At 43.5% G+C, this 19,059-nt stretch overlaps 1 long non-coding RNA gene across 1 annotated transcript in view; it reads left to right on the top strand.

Annotated features, from left to right (window-relative positions):
- The window catches only part of LOC123616277 (uncharacterized), a 469,197-nt gene extending 454,585 nt beyond the window's left edge, over window positions 1-14,612 (top strand). Inside the window, exons 9-11 of the long non-coding RNA XR_012506459.1 lie at window positions 10,816-10,969; window positions 11,875-11,947; window positions 12,968-14,612. This is a non-coding gene — a long non-coding RNA (uncharacterized LOC123616277). The remainder of the gene's footprint in view (window positions 1-10,815; window positions 10,970-11,874; window positions 11,948-12,967) is intronic.
- The last annotated feature ends 4,447 nt before the right edge of the window (window positions 14,613-19,059 follow it).

Below are 19,059 nucleotides of genomic sequence, written 5' to 3'. Positions count from 1 at the left end.
AGCAGTGATGTGTTGAGAATTTGTGACTATAATTATTTTTATCCCAGGAAGGACATGGATGACACAACAATTGCATTCAATGACAAATGTCCATTCAACATTCACTGGGCACCTCCTGTGCCAGATTCTGAAGATGCAAACATAAATAAGACAAAATCCTGTGTCCTCCAAGACAAACTAACTGGGAAAACAGACATGCAGATTACTCACTATTGCAGAATGTAGGGCACAGAGGCGTATCCAAGTCACGGTGAGAGCACAGAGGAGAGTACTCTGTCCAGGGCCAGGGGAGGTAGGGCTGAGGCCCTCAGAGGAGGTAGCATTTGGATAGAGGCTTAAAAATGAGGAGGAACATTTACACATCTAATAACAGACCACCAAGATATATGATGAAAAAACTGACAGAATTAAAGGGAGAAATAGACAATTCTATGATAACAGTTGGAAACTTCAATATCCCACTCTCAATAATGGATAGAATAACCATACAGAAGATAAGTAAGGAACTAGAGGACTTATGCAGCCAAATAAACCAACTAGATCTAACAGGCATAACTCAGAACACTCTATCCAACAACAGCTAGATATATATTTTTCTTGAGTGCATATAGGATATTCTCCAAGACAGACCATATGTTAGGCCACAAATTATGTCTCAGTAGCCAAAAGGTGGAATCAACCCAAGTGTCTGTCAACAGATGAATGGATAAACAAAATGTGATGTATACATGGAATGGAATACTATTCAACTATAAAAAGGGAGGAAATTCTGACACATGCCACAGCATGGATGAATCTTGAAGACATGCTAAGTGAAATGTCAGTCACAAAAGAACAGACACTATATGATTCCACCCCTATGAGGTACCTAGAGTAGTCAAATTTATAGAGATGGAAAGTAGAACGATGGTTGTTAGGCTGCGGGGAGGGAAAAGGGGAGTTATTATTGAAGTGATGCAGAGTTTCAGTTCTGAAAGATGAAGAGTTCTGGAGATGGACGTGGTGACAGCTGCACAACATATATTTTACCCAATTTTTAAAGATAAATAATTGTTAAAAATAAAAGAATGAGGAGGGAGTATTCCAAGCAGTCCAGGTGAGGGAGAAAAGTCTAGACAGCTAGACAGAAAAAAACAGTTTATACAAAAGCACAGACATACAAAAACAACTGGTGGTTTCTGGAAGTAGAGAAGGTGCCCCCAACATGTAAGACACACAGAGGCAAGGGTAGGCACGATGGGCTGCCCTGCTGGGGAATTTGCATGCCACTCCGTGGGCTCTAGGGAAGACACAGTCGCAGCGTGGCTTAGAGCAATCAGACTGAGAGGAGCCTGGGGATGATGGACGGGACCGCTTCTAGACAGACATTAAAAGGGAAACTGCTTTCCAGACAGCCCCAGCCCCCTAGACCTGTGGTCACCCTCTGTGGTCACCAACCCAGTGCTGCGGTGAGTGACTCAGGCCATTTTCCTCACGGGGCCATCAACTGAAGGCAGGAGGGGTTTCCCTAAAATAATGAATCCAGGAGCAGAGGCATTGGTGGGCGCCCTGTGCAAGAATCTCCTCTCTGCCACATCCTTCTCCCTGTACCGTGCAGTCCATTTGGGTGGCAGCCAAGTGATGATGGGGGCCTGTTTGCCTGCAGGCTCACCCTGTCGTTTTCACCAACTCACAGGGAGGCAAGTTCCACAGCTTGAATGTGCATTTGGGCATGAGGAGTGGGAGGGGGCCTCTGTGAAGCCTGAATGAAGTGAATTTGGGAAGTCCCAACTTTGCAACTTACAAACTGTGACCTTGAGCAGCCCTGTGTCTCTATGTGGGTCTCAGCTTGTCCATCTATAAAATGAAGGTGTTAGAGTTAGACCTATAACTCCATTATCATGCCTCTAATGTTAAGAAGGGCAGGACATTACTGGACATGTTTTAGTAATTCAGCAATCAGTTATGCACATACATACACACACACACAAACATACACACAGGGATAGGGTAAAATGTTCATTCCTTTTCCCCTTGAATCTTTCTGGTCTATGCTAGTCTAGTTTTGGCAACATTGACTGTTTCCTCTGTGATCTCCTTTCTCTCTCTCCCTCTCTCTAGTTCCCTTGGTTTCTTCCTCTTAAATTTTCTTCCTCATAAGAGTATGCAGAACATTCTAGGGGGTTTGGCATTCTGTGAATGGAAGTGAATGGAAGGAGAGGAATGAAGGCAAGTTCTTCCCTACCTAGCCACAGGGTAAATGGATTAGCCTGTGTGGGAGACGCACATCACTGGCACTCACATTCCATGGCCTGCCTCTAAGCCACATGTCTACCCACAAAGGGGACTGGGAATGTAGTCCCTGAGCAGCCAGCCTCTCCTTAGTGACCACCCTGGGAGGCCTGCAAAGGAAACACTTACCCTGAGGGGGCAGTCAGTCATCTCTGCCAGACACCAAGTGTTTCAGACACAGAGCTCTTCTCAAATGCTCAACGTCCTACATAGACACATGCGGGCCTCTTCTTATATACCCCTGCTTCTCTGTTTTGGCAAACCCACAGTCTGTGCCTGCCCCTGCCCAGACGTGGAGCGTGAGGATGAGTGGACTTGTCCTTAAACATGGCTCTCATATGACCTTGTGTTTGGCCCTGGCTGCCTGACCTCGACCACTGCCTCCACCTCACCTGGGTACCTGCCCTGGCATCTCCCTCAGCCCTGCCATTTCACAAATGCTGTCCCCTTCAATACAACCTATTGTTCTCTCTATTTTTAAAGACCTGTACTCTGCCCACCTTGGAGGGTAAGGCCTGTAAAACTCTAGGAATCACAGTCTGGAGGCAGAAAGCTGAGCTCTGAGACTGAGTAGCTACATCGAGAGGACACATTTTGAGTTCCCTGTGGTAACAACAGAAGAGGGAGCCCTTGAGCTCTGAAACTGGGAAAGCTGCCCAGGCCCCTCTGCCCTCACCACAGAACCTCCCTAAACATACCATTTAAATATAGGGAACGAAAAATAAGAATGCGGGACTTCTGCTTCCAGCCAAAATGGAGTAACCAATTTACCTTCCTGTAAGAAACAACAACCAAAACAAACAAACAAAAGATGTATTTCTCACTCACATGACATGGCTGTCAAAGGTCGACTGCAAATCTATCTTCACTCAAACCCAGGCTAATGAAGCAAACTGTATATAGAACATTGTCAGTCTTGTGGTTGAGAAAAAAAGAAAGAGTATGGCAAATCACATGCTGGCTCTTAAAGATTCTGTGTGGCGTATGTATGTCATTTCCTTAATAAGCTAGACCAAGTCACATACCCACCCCTAAAGTGAGTGGTGTGGGGAAGTATAACTTTCCCCCAAAGAGGGGCAATCAATATTTTGGAACAAATAGCTTAGGAACTGACAAACTTTTTCTATAAAGAGTCAGATAGTAAGTATTTTAAGCTTTGCAGACCATACAGTCTCTGTCACAAGGACTCAGCTCTACTGTTGTAGCAGGAAAGCAGCTATAGACAATATATAAATGAATGTGCATAGCTATGTTCCAATAAAACTTTATTTAAAAAAATAAAAAGTGGCTACATTTGGGTCACAGGCTATAGTTCGTCTGCCCTATCTAAAGCATCATATTTGCCACTACTAAGTTGAGAAGAAACAGAAAACCCAATTCATTTTGTAACAAAATAAGAACTTGAATTAATAGTTTTTCAATTTTCCCACAAAGAAATTGTGGATCACAGATGGTTCTCCAGGTGGATCTAAACTTTCATAGAACAGATAATTCCAACTATATATAAATTCTTCCAGACAGTAAATAAAGATGAAACTCTTCAACTTAGTTTATGAAGCTAATATGGTCTAAGTAATAAACTAGACAGGGATATTATGAGGGAAAGATTTACAGCCCACCCCCCCCACCTCAAACATGTACACAAATACAAGAATTTTTAAAATCGATGCATAGACAGCAGACAGTTGGATAGCAAACTTAATAAAGCAATGTATAAAAAGAAATATATCATGACCAAATAGAAGATGGCCCTGTAGCTTATCTTTTCCTTAAAAAGATGCAATACTTTAACACTAGGAAATCTATTCATGTAATTAACTAAACTTGGAATTTAAATGGAGAAAATTATATGATCATATAATAGAGGCACAGAAACAATGAACTGAGTCATGAGTGGGCATTGGGAAAAACACTTCGGGCAAACTAGTACTAGGAGGTAAGTTCCTTAACCTGATAAAAATGTAACTACCAAAAATCTACTACAAATATCATACCTAAAAATGCAAACCTTGCAATCTCTTTTAAATCAGAAAAAGAACAAGAAAATAATCCCCACTTGAACTCCTGTTGAACATTAAACGAAAAATAGAAGAAGTTTAGGGATAGAAAGAAACAAAACTCGCTATTCCGCATGAGTTTATTATCTTCAAAGAAAATCCAAGAGAATTTACAAAGCATTCATTATAGAAATATACAACAAAACACTAGCAGATAAAATGAATGAACTAGGTCTATGATATTAATATGGATAAATCTCATCCGTGTTAGATGAAAATCAGAAGCCAATTGAAAAAGAATACAAGCAGTATGGTACTGTTACCGAATTAGACCCGAGACCCCCCTCCCTCTTGGTGCCCCTTCTGAACCAAAGTCGCCCCCCTACCAATGACAGTCAGGGAATTCTTCCCTGTTCAGGTTCTGCTGCCAATAAGGAAACTGAGTTTCGCGCAAGGAAGAGAGGCTTTTACTCAATGGCCAGAGAATAGAGAAGGGTGAGCTCATGCTGTGAAAGCACCTTCCGCACGAAGAGGGGGAGTTAGGGAAGGCTAAGGGTTAAGAGGCAGGTAGGTCACAGGGCTCTGGGAAAGGGGTGGAGACTTCTGGAAGCAGCCCGCGCTTGCGCATGCTCCCAGGCTCCTTTGCGCGTGGCACGAATTGTGCCTAGCGAGCCCAGATCCCGCCATTGGGCGGAGATCTTAGTCAACGGAAGCAAGGGTAACTCCGGGAGCCTTCCAGGTTTCATCTGCCCAGGTGCCTTCCTGTGTAGGCAGAGCTGGTTCCACCTGGCTGGCTGTGTATCTCTCAAAGTACAGCTGCGAAATGTCTTTGCCTAACACCAGGTACTTTTGAAGCAAATACAGAAGTAAATAAGGGTAAGTGTCCTTTAGCACTCAGGGGTTGGTACAGAAACTCAGAGGTAAATAAATCCAGGCAAGGAAAGCGGTGACCTTTAGCCTATTTCCCCGCAATCTTGGTTCTAGCCGGTTCAGTCCGGTTTTGTTGGGCCTTGTGGCGTCTTATTGGTAAAACACAGCTAGCCTGTTCAGTTTTTTTAAAAAAAAGTTCCTGCAACTGGGGCATCGGCTGCATAGCGTGGGTGACAATACTGCTTAGAAAGTGTTTTAAATACGCAAGATAATACTATATATTGGTGTTCACACACTTAAAAGCATAGTAATATCTAGCCCCGAGAAGCTGCTTGCTTAGTTTAGAGTTACCTCTGGAGAGAGCGGGAGGAAGTGGGGGCGAGGGGTGGGGCAGTTGGGTTTCAACTTTATCTGTAGTTTTATTTTCTTTCTGAAAGAATCTAAGGTAAATGTTAACATTTCTTCCATCTAGTGATGGATATGTTTGTGCTTATGTTTTTGTTTATAATTTTCTGTAAACTTGAAATCTTTCCTAATTGAAATTACTTCTAATGGAAAAGAAAAGGAGCTGTGATCAAAACTTTCTTCTCTTTGTGTTGACTCTGGCTGCACCTGTAAGCCTAGGAAGGACACCCTGCCCACCCTGGTGTCCCCAGGACAGAGGCTAACCTTTCATGACCTGGAAGTTAAGAGTGACACAGTCCTCTGAGCCCTCCCAGAGCTACTCGGCTCTGCAGGCTCCATGGGAGGACAGGCCTGTGTGGACCAGGGTCATTGTTAGTAACAGAGGCAGTCCATTCCATATTGGTCTCTGTTACCCTACCCCACAAATTTGATCTCCCGTTTCCCACATTGTGTCGGCTGAGGCTCAGTTTGAAATTCCCTTCCATGAAACGGATGTCATAAGAAACTTAAGACAATAGAATTGTTTATCCTTGGGGTGAGTTATAAGCATATGCCATCATGGGGGCAATCACAACCTCTTAATCCTTCCATGTGAAAGCCAAGAAGGGTCATAATTTGGGGGGAAATCACCATCTCCTCTGGCTCCTACAATGGCTCAAGACTTCAACTTTTAATGCTGGGTGGCATTCACCAAGTCTCAAAATACAGTGAGTTCAAGGCTAGGGGCAGGGAAAGTACAAGAAAAATGTGGAACAGCTTTTTGTACCAAGTAGGGATATGCTCAAAGAATAATGAGAACATGTCAAAAGGAAGCAGGAGCCAGAATGAAGGGGTTCCCACTGAACAAATCCAGTATAGTCTGGTCATCGAAACCCATGGAATAAAACAAAAACCCATTGAATAACGTAAAAATCCATGAGACCGTAGTAATATAAATTAATAAATGAATACACAAATAAATGGAGGGGAGAGGAAGGTCATTATTTGTAGTAGAATGACAGTATAGATGGAATGAAAAAACTTAACGTGTGTGGGTTTTGCGTATAAAGGAAAAAGAAAGCATTGAAAGCAGGAAAGACAAACGGTAAGAAGGACCTGGTAGGCATGCTGATTGAAAAACAAAACATATGCCCTGCTATGGGAAGAAAGAAACCACTGCTTCCCTATCTCTGCCTCTCTGAGAAAGTTTTCTTATTGACTGCTGAGTCATCAGTGTTCTCACGTGCTCCCCCTCCCAGTGACTAGCACCACTGCACCTCAGTTGAAATATGTAATTGGTGGATGGACCTCCACTTTGGGGAACGAAAGCAAAGTGGAATATCATGTTATTTAATGTTATATTAATGTGGAGTTCATATTACCTAGACTGAGAAATGGAAACTGGCCTTGTGCCTTTTCTTGCTGTGTGACCTTGAAAATCCCACATTCTTTATGCTCCAGGTATCTCCTGTTTACTACAGGGATTCAAATGATGACTCTACTTCACTGGGTGGTGATTAGGATCTAATTACTCACCATGTGAGTTTGTAAACCACTGGGCTGACACACACGTAGGGTATCACAGAATAAAGAACTTATTAAGAAAGGGCTGGGGAGGGGCAGCATGGTCCATCTGCTGGAGACAGGCCAAGGTCTAAATCATTATTTTTAAAACTTGAATAATGTACTAAACTCTTTTTTAAAAAAGTCTCAGACTGCAGGCAGTGACTTCAATGACACTAATTATAATGTTTCTTATACATGAAGAAACATAGAACCAGGTTTTGATTTCTTGTGCCTCTTATGTAATTTATAGTGAGAGCATCTTTTAAAGCAGCATGTGAATAATGGCATTTAGGAGCAGTGAGCCAGGATGCTGTGGATTGAAGGCCTGAGATAAAGAGTGAAAGTGGAAGAGCAGGCCATGGAAAAAGTGCGAACCTCATCCTTGTTTTCCTTTCTCCCGTGGAGAATATATCTAGCTGTATTAATATCAGCGTCACTGCTAAGGGCTGAATTGTGCCTCCCTCAAAATTCAAATGTTGAAGTCCTAACCCCCAGTACCCGAGACCGTGAACATATTTGGAAATAGGGCCTTCAAAGTGGTGATTAAGGTAAAATGTGGCCATTAAGGTGGGCCCTATTCCAATCTGGTTCTTTAAAGAAGAAATTAGGACGCAGAGAAGCACAGCAGGAAGACAGTGAGAAGACATAGGGACGACCATGTAAGGAAACAGGGAGAAGGCAGCCCTTTGCAAGCCAGAGAGGCTTCAGAGGAAACCAGACCTACCCACACCTTGATCTTGGACTTCCAGCCTCCAGAACTATGAGAAACAAATACATTGCCCCCAGTCTGTGGTCCTCTTTTATTTGCCTAAGCCAACTAATGCAGTTTACATTAAGTTCATGATTTTTGGTTTTTTTAAAAAAGCTACTTTGTGCTTTGCTTCTTCAAAAAGAATACTATGTCAGGGCAGAAGATACTGTAAATATTTATGATTTGCATATGTAAATATTTATGGGATTAATTTTCTCTGGACACTGGGTGGTGGTCAGGGGACTGGCAGCAGGGGTGAGGGTGTTTAGCTCTCTATCCTGTGATGAATGTCTGATGGCTACAAGGCTTGGGCACCAGTGCAGGCCGAACAGTGCTGATCACATTGAACAGGTTTCTCTCAGGGGTGGGCCTTGCCATACTGCGGTATATTCATAAAATCGAATACCCTATAGCCATTAAAATGAACAAACCACAGCCACATGGCACAACATGGCTAATCTCTCAAACATAATGGTTAAAAGAAAAATACAAGTCACAGAAGAAGACAAACAGTATGATTTCATTCATATAAAATTCACAAACAGGAAATTGGCTCAACTCTACCAAATTGGGACAGATACATAGGTCATAAAACCAGAAAGACAAGCAAGAAAATGATTCTCCCAAAAGTGAGAACAGTGATGACCTGGAATGGGGAGGGAAGAAGTAGATGTCAGGAAGGGGACACAGGAAATAACAGGGTGCTTGTAAGATTCATTTCTCGCCCACAGCGGTTTGCTTTATAATTATGCATTGAAATATGCAAATTTTTTCTTTGTATAGATCACATTAAAAAAAACAGGAGGAAAGCTGAGGCAAACATGACTAATTAACTGTTCTCAATCCTGGTGGATCTATATCATTAATTATACTTCTCTGTAAGTTGTGGGGGTTTTTTTCCAAATTATTGTGCTGAGTGAATGAAGCCAAGCAAAAAAGAATATATACATTGTACATGTTTCTATGAAATTTTATATTCCATTTGTATAAAGTTAGAGAAAATGCAAAGGAATCTAGAGTGGCAGAAAGCAGATCAGTGATTCCTGGCAGAGAGGGGGTGGTGGGGAGGGGCAGGAGGAAATTTGGGAGGCTGATGGATATGTTCATTATGGATATGTTGATAGCAGTGATGGATTTATGGGTGTATTCTTATGTCAGATTATATACAGTTGGAATATGGACAGTTTATTGTATGTCAATTATACTTCAATAAAGCAGGTTTTTTTAAACCTTCCTTGTGCCTTTTCATATGGTTCACATAGTCTTCAATATACATATACTGCGTATAAATGAGGGAGAAACCTGAGTAAAGAACTTTGATGCTGTCTCCCAGGTAGTTGTGTGTGTGTTTGGGTCAGTCAGGGGATTCAGTTATGTCAATATATTTTGTTCTATCTTTGATAGAAAAGAGGCCTCCCCTCCCTCTCTCCCAGATCCCCTTCACCCCTCCCCTTTCCTGTCCCCTCCTCCCTCATTCCTTCTCTCCTTTTCTCTTTGGCTCTCACTCTTGCTTTCTTTCAGAAAATCCTTTTTTTCAGCTGAGCATGCAGCTTTAGAAGACATGACAACACTCATAATAATGATAAACAGTCATTTCTGTCACTGAATAGCATTTTATAGTTTATAGCATGCTTTCTCATCTCTGTCTTTTGATTCTCACAACAATCCTTGGGTGTAGCAATAGGAAAATAAAAGGCAACTGTAACCGCTTTGCCCTTCTAAGGAGGGTGGTAAATTTCACCTCTGCGAGCAAATAAATCTCTTTGCTGCCCTGTCCACTCTCAGAGAGTGACAGTGAAGACAGCAGATGAAAGATCAGCCATTTCTTTTACTCTAGCTCTCTCGCCTCAGCCATGTGATAGCCCCTGAACTTTAACAGAATAATGAGTCGTTGGCTATGCAAAGATAGGTCCAGAGCTCAGTTGGGGGTTGTGGCAGACATTCTGGTTGCCTACCCCAAATTTATTCTTGTCTTCTTACTTACAGAAGTCCCTGATTCTACTGGAGGTGGCAATGTGTTGGCTGAAAAATTAGATTTCCCAGCCTCCCCTCCAGAGAAAAAATGGTCATGTGACTAACTTCTGTCCAATTGAATGAAGGAATAACTTGTTGTATAGGACTTCTGGAAGTGCTCCCTGAAAAGGGGACTGCCTCAGTTGGTAGGCCCCTTATTGACCTTCCCTCTTACCCTATCTGAAACGTGGATGTAATGACTTGTGCTGCAGCAGCCACTTTGCAGGCACAAGGTAATCTTGTTTGAGGACAGTAGGCTTATGCTAAGGATAGCAAAATGGAAAGACAAGAGGAGGTTAGGACATTGATGAGACTATAACTCTACCATACCAGCCCTAGAATGTATACTTCTAGACTTCTTTTACATGAGAGAAAAATTGTAAACCTTATTTAAGGCATTGTTTTACAGGTGTCTGTTGCAACAAAACAGAGTCCTAAGTGAAAGAGAATTGATAAGTTATTCTGTGCTTTGAAGTGAGGGACAGGAAATTTCTAAGATGTACCCTACAGAAGGGTATTCTAAAAAGGAGAAACAAGCAACATGGTGATGCAAACCTCTGTTTCCTCAAGTCTTCTGTAAAGAAGACATATGCACGTATGTAGATGCCATGTGTGCATGTGAGGGGAGGTTAAGGAGAGGGCCATGGTTCCTCATCCATGAATGTGAGGCATCTGTGAGAGAGCAAGTTGATCCTTCAACCAGGCTAATTCCAAATAAACAGGATCTCAGAGCTAGAGGATGAGGAAGCGTTAACACTTCCCTTTTCTGCCAGAGAGACTGCTAAAGAAGCTTATCTTGCGACATGTGGCACGAGTTTTGAACTGGTACCATTTGCAGCCCGTAAGATAGGTCATGCAGTTAGCATGAAGGTTACAGAAGAAGTGACTCCATTTTACAAATGAGAAAACTGAGGGTTTGAAATCCACTGTTCCAATTCAAAGTTTGTCTGTTTCGTATTATAGCAGAGCTACACCTGGAATTCAAGAGGAGCAGCAAGAGAGGCAAGGGAGCGGTCACCTAAGCATCAGATGGGCCATGTGTGCCCCAGTGGCCAGTCATGACAAGTGTCACAGCCAGGGTCCCTTATCACAAATGAATGGATATGCGCCTGTTTAGGTACGTACATGAAAGCCAGATACATATATTAAGGGGTTCTTATTATGGTAGGAAGAATATCCCACTTGAATTTTTAAATCTAGGCTTGAATCCCAGCCTTGCACTTACTACCAATGTGATTTTGAGAAAAACCTTTAACCTCCCTGGGCCTCAAATTTTTCATCTGTAACAGAAAGCATTGGTCAAATTAAGTTCTAAGGCCCAATCCAAACCTTCTAGGAATCTAAGGTAAGAGTAAATCTATTAAGTGCTAAATAAGAATAAATTCAACTTTATACAAATATATATGTCCTAATGATGAGAATCCATCATTATTTCACAAATCACAGTTCTTAGGAGAATAGCATGGATCTCCAGTTAGATGAGCCATGAATGCCCAGTACAGTTCCTATACTGTCCCATCCTTAATCCTTCCCTTACTGTCTTGATACAGACGATAGTCACATTTCTAGCTCCTTACACCTAGGTGCATAGGTACGTTTACATTAGGAAATCTACTTTAAACCTTGAAGATCATTTCCTTTAAATAAAAATTAAGTAGGCATGATGGGAATTTTAAGAACATTCTGGTCTTGTCCCAGTAGTACAAGAATATATGACATGAAGCTAGTAACATCAGCAGGGCCATGGGAGGACTTTATTAGACAAATGGGGTAGTTTATTAAACACCCAGGGCCTTCTCATAGATGCAGCCCAGCGGCCCAGGAGTAATGGGGCTGGAGCCCCTTGTGAGCTCTAAGCTCTTTATCCCGGTGTTTAATGAGCATACGTAACCAGGGATGGATGGCATCATTTATGAGTCCTCATGAACCCAGGAAAAGGGTGATTTAAAATGTTCCTTTGGGATCTTTGAGGCTTTGTCTATAAAACATGCCTGAACTAGCTGGGCTCTTCCTTATCCTCAGGACCTTATCTTCAGCTGGACTGGACCCCCAGGAACAGGGTAAATGGAGAGGCTAGAGCCTGGAACCTTCACCTGTGAGTATGTCATTGCATTATTTGCTGAATTATCCTTCAAATGATCATTTGCGTCCTGTTTTCTGGCAGCCTACATTATTGTAGTTGAATAGAGAACGGCTTCCTGTTTTCCTGCAACTGTAAAGTGGTTTAAACACATCACCCCGATAAACAGAGCTCCCAGTTGACATCCATAGAGTGCCCCAAAGAAGGCAGGAATTCCCCAAGAGCAGTGAGCCCCTCATCCCAGGAGGTATCCAAGCAGAGTCAGGGACCAGATAGAAGATTTCATAATCAAATGGGCAGTGGGGGACAAGAGGGCTAAAGGACTTCGATTTTCTTTCAAGTCCTATAAGTTGGGGATTCTGTGACATATAGGACCGAACGCGACTCAGTGTGAGTAATACTACCTGTTGTTTAAGGCTTATTACGTGCCAGGCACTGTGCTGAATACTTCTCTTGAGTTTTTTCATTTAACTGACATAAAGTAAAAGTCAGCCCTGTGACCCTTTCACGTGATGCTCTATCTGAATATGTGCAAACGAGTGAACTGAGGCTCACAGGCATCAGAGGAATAAGAGCACGGCTCCTCAGTGCCAGGCGGGGTCTCAGGCCCTGGTCTGAGGCCCCCAGAGCCTGTGCTTCCTACCTCTCAGGGGTGCTTCATGAACACAGGGGCAGGGGATGCAGCCGCTGGCTCATACCTGGAATCGTCCCCTCTCCTCTGGCAACCTTTTCTCAAGGGTCTGCACGCAAAGCCAGAGGGGAGTCTGGGGTGATGGAACTGGGGAAAACAGGAGTTTTGGGCTGGAAGGTCAAACTGCTGTACTGAGAACATGAGAAAGGTACACAGAGGGTAGAACACTGAAACTTTGCTTTCCTAAGAGGGGCGTTCCAGGAAAGGGGGAGTCTGGCCAGCAGTGCTTCTGTCCCTTTGAGCCACAGCCTTTATTCCTCTGAGAGATCTTAGCTGAATGGGATGCTTGAGGCTGGAGCTGTCCTCTGTCCCCTCTCCTCACCGTTTCAAACCCCTCCTGGCAGAGAACCATCATCTCTGATGCCTGAGCTGCTGCCCCTGGAGCCCCACAACCTGTTCATGAGTCGTGAACCCGCTTGAGTCACCTGGAGTTCTCTGGCTACTCCCAGGCACTGAGATTAGAGTCAGTAGAAGGTGGGAGAAAAAGTTCTCTCTTGCTTTCTCTGTCTCTGTCTCTGTCTCTGTCTCTCTTTCAAAATGCAGCCCCCAGCGGTGTTTGTTCTCAGAGGAACCCTGGGAAGAAGGATGGTCACTTTCCTTTCTCCCAGAGATAATTGAAGAGAAGTAAGAAAGTACCTGTGTTTGAAGACAAAATGACAACAATTAATCTCTAAGCACAGGGCCTCGCCGTTAAATTCTTTGGAGAAACAACTTTAGGAGTTTAACGACAATCAAGAGAATGAAATTGAATTAAGAGAAATAGTAATTAAATCAGGAAAGAAGTTTTTGCAAAGGGGATGCTGCAGGAAATTAAAACCAGTAATTCTGAAAAATGTAGTGGGCAGAGATTGGGGGCAGGGGCGCTTGGTGGAGAAGAGGAAAGAACAGACAGAGCAAGGTGGGTTGGGAGGTGCAGAGTGTTTGGCACTAAGCAAAGGTCTCTGGAAATTGGTCTCCTTGAGAGACCAGGTGTCTGGCTCTTTGGGTCTAAATAGGCCACCTCCTAATGGTGACAAGCTCTCCCTCAGGAAAATACAAGTATCCAGTCAGAGAAAGTATAGAAAAGCTGTGGACTTGAATCAGGGTGACCAAGTGTCCAGATTTTCCCAGGACCATCCTGGTTTTAGTACTCAGAGTGCCATGTTCCAGGAAACCCTCAGTTGAGGGCTAACAGGAATGTTGGTCACCCTAACATGAAGACAGACAGCCCTGATTCCCAGCTCTGCTGTGCCATTAGGAACCCCATGACACTGGGTGAGTCACTCTATCTCTGGGGCCTCAGTTTTCTCACCTGTGAAATGAGCTGTCCTGAGTACCTCAAAAGATTTAAGAAGTTGTTATGTGTTGATGCCTAGAACAATGTGCATGAAGTAAAAGCTTGATAAATGGGAGTTGAACTGAACAATATCAGTAAAGAAAATATATAAAATATCAGCAAACCAATACCACATTAAAAAATAAGACACCATGACTATTTCAGGGATCCCCAAGACCACCCACATGTTCAGTTCAGATTTTCTGGAATAACTCACAGGACTCAGTATAGTTGTGTTCACAGCTAAGGTTTATTACAGTGAAAAGATACACAATAGGATCATTGGAGGAAAAATACACAGTTGAGGTCTGGAGAACTCCATACGGACTTCCTATACTCTTGCCCTCCTGTGAGGGACACATCAAGCACGATCCTTTCTCTAGCAGGGAAGAATGCAACTGTGTGTGCAGTGTTTCTGCCCAGGAAGCCCATTTAAGACTTAGTGCCCAAGGATTTTATTGGCAGTGATTGCACAGGCATTTTCTGCCTGGAAACTACCAAAATTCCAGATTCTCAGAAGGAAAGCTGATTTATAGGAGAAATCACATCATCAGTCAGCCTTATCAGTTAGGGAACAGTTCAAGTGCCAAGTCTGAAGACCACCAGCCAAGCTCCAGCCTTGCAAACAGACCTTTCTAAAAATAGCATTGTCCAGCCTGCCACATTAACTCTTTTCATCACAGTGATAGAGTGGAACTCATTCTAGTAATGCAAGGATAGTATACTTAAGTGAAAACTTGAATCTGGGTCCCAAGCTGCTGTGTATATCCTCAAATCCCAGCCAGTTTTACCAGATCTTCACTGGTCCAGGCTTTATGGTTATGGTATGAATCTCTGCTAAACAAGCTCTGGTTGCTACCAAATTCCCTGCCAAGAGTTTACTACCAGCCAAAGTCATCTTCTTGGGCTTGACTCAGAACACTGGGGTTTTCCCAGTCCACCATGAGATGAACAAGTCTCTGGACTAAACAATCCAACTAGAAATTGTACTCACCTCGTTCATGAAATAGGCCACATTTTCATTTATACTGGGGTATAAGTGACCCAGAATGCTTACATTTCCAATTTGGAGCACCACTTTTCTCAAGATTAAGATACCAGAGCAATGAATCAGAGCTTGCTGATGTCTTGCTCCCCAGGAGAGGTGTTAGAAAAATAGAGAGTCATTCAGGCTAGTGGTGGGGAAGGGTTTTGGGGATTTAGAGATCAAGAGGTTCCATAGCTGCTGCAGATGCAAAGAACGAGGAAGACAGGAAAGGGGCGTGTGCTGCTGAGTGTTACCAGGCGGCTTCCCCTTTACCACGTTCTTGTATTGGTTTGCTAGGGCTGCCGTAACAAATGCCACAAATGGGGCCACCTAAAACAACAGAAACGTGTCGCCTCACAATTCTGGAGGCTACAAGTCCAAAGCCGAGGTGCTGGCAGGTTTGGTTCCTTCTGAAGGCTGTAAGGTAAAGGGCCTGCTCCAGGCCTTGCTCCTTTGCTTATAGATGGATGTCCTCAAGTTCACATGGTGTTCTCCCTGTATGGCTATCTGCGTCCAAACTTCTGTTTTTCAGAAGGATCCAGGTCATATCAGATTAGGGACCATGTCTCAATTTAACTTGAATACCTCTGTAAAGACCCCATCTCCAAATAGGGCCACATACTGAGGTATTAGAGATTAGGACTTCAGTATATACATTTTGGACCACACAATTCAACCCATAACAACTTGGAAAAATATAAGTGAAAATCAGAATTACTTTTAAGTAACTTTTATTGGAGGATTGTGTTTCTTTGCACACTCTATTTTATTTGTAAAAACAATAGCCCAGGAATATTTCAGCTGTATAGAACAGAAGAGAGTAATGAGAGAGTAGAAGGGGAGGAGGGTCAGGGGAAGAAGAGAAAGAAGAAAAGGAAAAGAAAAGGAGGAGGGGAAAAAGAGAGCAGTGAGCAAGGTCAGACCACCAAGCCTGCACCTGGTTCAGAGACCGATGAGAATGACAGCTGACCGCTCACCTAAATTGCTTTAATTTTGGCTTACTAAACCCACCAACAAGAGGTGCAGAGGATGTGCACCCACTACTACACATGTTTCCTGGCCCCTGAAACCCCTGCATGTGTCTCATAGAGGTGTTGGCAAGTCTGGTGGCTCCAGCAGCTCTCCCACAGTGAGGCATGTGCCAGGTAGAGGAGCTCAGAACCATGGCTTCCCACCTTTTACACCATCGTGTGGATGTAAGGGGAAAGCCATGCCAGTATTAATGGCCCACCCAGTAAGGAGGTCCTTGCCAGCACAGTCATGACATACTTGCACCTTTCATGTTTTTACTGCCTCCTGAAGCCAATTGGAGGTTTCAGTGCAGCAAGCTTACTACAAAAGGAAGTCTGAAAAGAGTTTGTTTTGCCCATTCAGGCAGCATGTGCTCTATGAAAAGAGGTACTTCCCTGAGCCAGAGAGAAATGAAGGGAGAAACAGATTCTGCGGGCTCTCAGGGTCTTCCACTCCACCATGAGCTGACAGTGCACACCACCCAGTCACACACACGCGAAATGCAGAATCACCCAAGGCAGGCAGGGTAAAATTCCCCAGATGCAGTGCAGAGACTGAACACAAATAGCACCATGGTAAAAGCTTCGAAGAAGAGAAAGGGGGGCAAAATTAACACACTAGCACCGATAATGGACCTGGAATAAACTATAAGCCCAGGGACCATCGCCTTACAGCGTGACTCCTGTTTTAGAGAGCTGGGATGCCCAGTCTGGAGCTGGCCAGACCTGCCATGGTACAGAAGCAGATTCCCTCCAGGTGATGCCCATGCGTGCTATATTTTGAGACCCACTGTTTAAATTCTACAGCCCAAACCGATTTAGATAGGATCCTAGGAGAATAAGCTTCTGTTTTCTTACCAGCATTGAGTAGAAAAGCCAAGACCATAGGGACAGGCAAGGACAGGATTTGCCATCTACACTGCCCATGACCAGAGTCAATGGGGAGAAAAACAAGTATGTTCACAGGACCAATTTAACCCTTGTATGTATAATTCAAGTTCTTCCCATTTCTTCATTTACTTTGTGAGATACAAACTTCCAGACCTTTCCCCAAATGAAGCTGTCTAGACTGTGTATGAGTATACCTTTGATTCCTATTTAGTTAATTTGCATGTTTTATCTTAGTTTATCTTTAGCATGGGAAGGAGATATAGTTGCCAGAGCAACCAGGAATAGTATTTAACAGGTTAGCCTTTCCTTAACCCCTACTTGGTCAGTCTCACTGTGCTCTTGGCTTGTTACGGAAACGACAGGCCAGCCAAGAAACAAGCACCACTCAGAGGGTTGGAGTACTTAGATGTATTACGCTGGCGGGCTCAGAGGCACTTCTGCTCCGAAGCTCTGAGCACCTCCAAGACATGCGCATGAGGTTTTATGGGGTAAAGTACAAGCTTGGGGTATTCGGCCAATAGGCATGGAACAGCTTTAGCAGCATCATTATCACAAAAGTGGAGGCAGGGAGGCAACAAACCAACATTCCAAAGCCAGGTATCTCTTTGAAAATCCAGCTGGCTAGCAAAAAAAACATGAACAGCAAACCAACACTAATTAAGTTAGATTTACAAGTTAGTCCAGCAGAACTTAGATCAGTATTCCGATACTTAGATTTGTGAGTTATCTTGTTACCCCAGCCCAGCCTCTCCTTCACATTCCTAGACTTGTGTGTTATCTTGTTAGATCAGCCCGGCTTTTCCTTCACAGGCTCACCTAACATCTGTGGTCACAAGAATGCAAAACAGTGCAGTTCTGCTGGCTGCTTCTCCCTATTTTGTCTGTTAAGTCTCCTAAACCTGTTGACTTTCTCCTGAATTTACTAACATAACTCATTTTTACTAGCTAACTTGCTTTTACTCCTCCCACTTTGAGTAACACTGCCCACTGAGTAAAGCCCACCACTCAGTTTACCTAGCTCCAGAGTCTAGCCTCCAGAGAGGTTAGCTGGCTTACGCAGAGGCCCCAGATAGGATTCATAATGCAGTTCGGAGGTGTGGCCCTGGCCTAGAAGCAGGAAGCCTGGTTCTGGCCTCTGCTGTGCTGCAGACATGATGCACAATCTTGGGCAAGCCCCTTCTCTCTGGGGCCCCAGTCTGCAGTTGTACAATGGGCAGGACACAGTGACCTCTCAGCCTTTCCAGCCTGGGGATCCCAGGACTCCCTGGTCTTCCTGTTAAGACATGTGGCCAGACCATACAGATTTCCTGGAAGGCAGCACCCAGTTTTGCAGTCCTTGGCACCATTGCCCACACACCAAGAGCATACTAGTTCTTAAACTGTGGTCCCAACTACTGATTTCATCACTAGTTGAGGGAGCCTTGAGAGGACTTCTGTCTAGTTTTCCCATAATCACACAGATTTATAACTTGTAGCCCCAGGTGGGACTAGGATCCTAGCATCCAAATGGCCAGCCTTTTTAAGGAATGAGTCACCTCACAGGTCATTTCTAAAACTCCAATAGAAAGGCATGTCACACAGTGATCAGTAAATGTTGGCTGAGTGAATAAACACTTGTTTCCTCTACAAACACAAGAATTCCATAGAATTAACAAGCTCAGGTCTGAATTAGAGAAATCAATTCCTTCTGCAGAACCAAAACCTCAAACTGAAGCTATGTAATGCCTGGAGTACACCGAATGATAGTGGTCACTTTGTTGGAATTGTGTTATTCTTAAAAGGTCTGTGTAGAAGCTCTATTGTTGTGACATTCTTCCCTGGCCCTCAACCCAAATACTTAATAATCCTGTCTATGTGACTGCAGTGGGTAAGTCAGAGATCTGGAGTTAAATCCCACCCCTTCCACTTACAAGCTGAGTGGTTTAAGCTTCAGTTTCCTCTTGTGTAAAACAGGGTAAATAGTAAATTCCTCATTATGTTGTTGATTGAGAAATCTACATCTCCAAAATTATTGAGAATAAGCACTTGTTTACTGTTAGCTAATTAACAAAGCAACTCTTGGATAGTTCTTCTCATTTAGTCCTTCTATTTGGTGGGAATTATCATACCTACTGTCATGTACACCTAAGGAAAAAATGAGACCCAGAAGACAGAAGTGAGCCACCCATGCTTTCAAAGCTGGTAAATGGCAGG

The sequence above is a fragment of the Camelus bactrianus genome, chromosome 4 (assembly GCF_048773025.1).
Source record: "Camelus bactrianus isolate YW-2024 breed Bactrian camel chromosome 4, ASM4877302v1, whole genome shotgun sequence".
In the NCBI taxonomy this organism is placed as follows: Eukaryota; Metazoa; Chordata; class Mammalia; order Artiodactyla; family Camelidae; genus Camelus; species Camelus bactrianus.
This window is presented reverse-complemented; position numbering and strand designations above follow the sequence as displayed.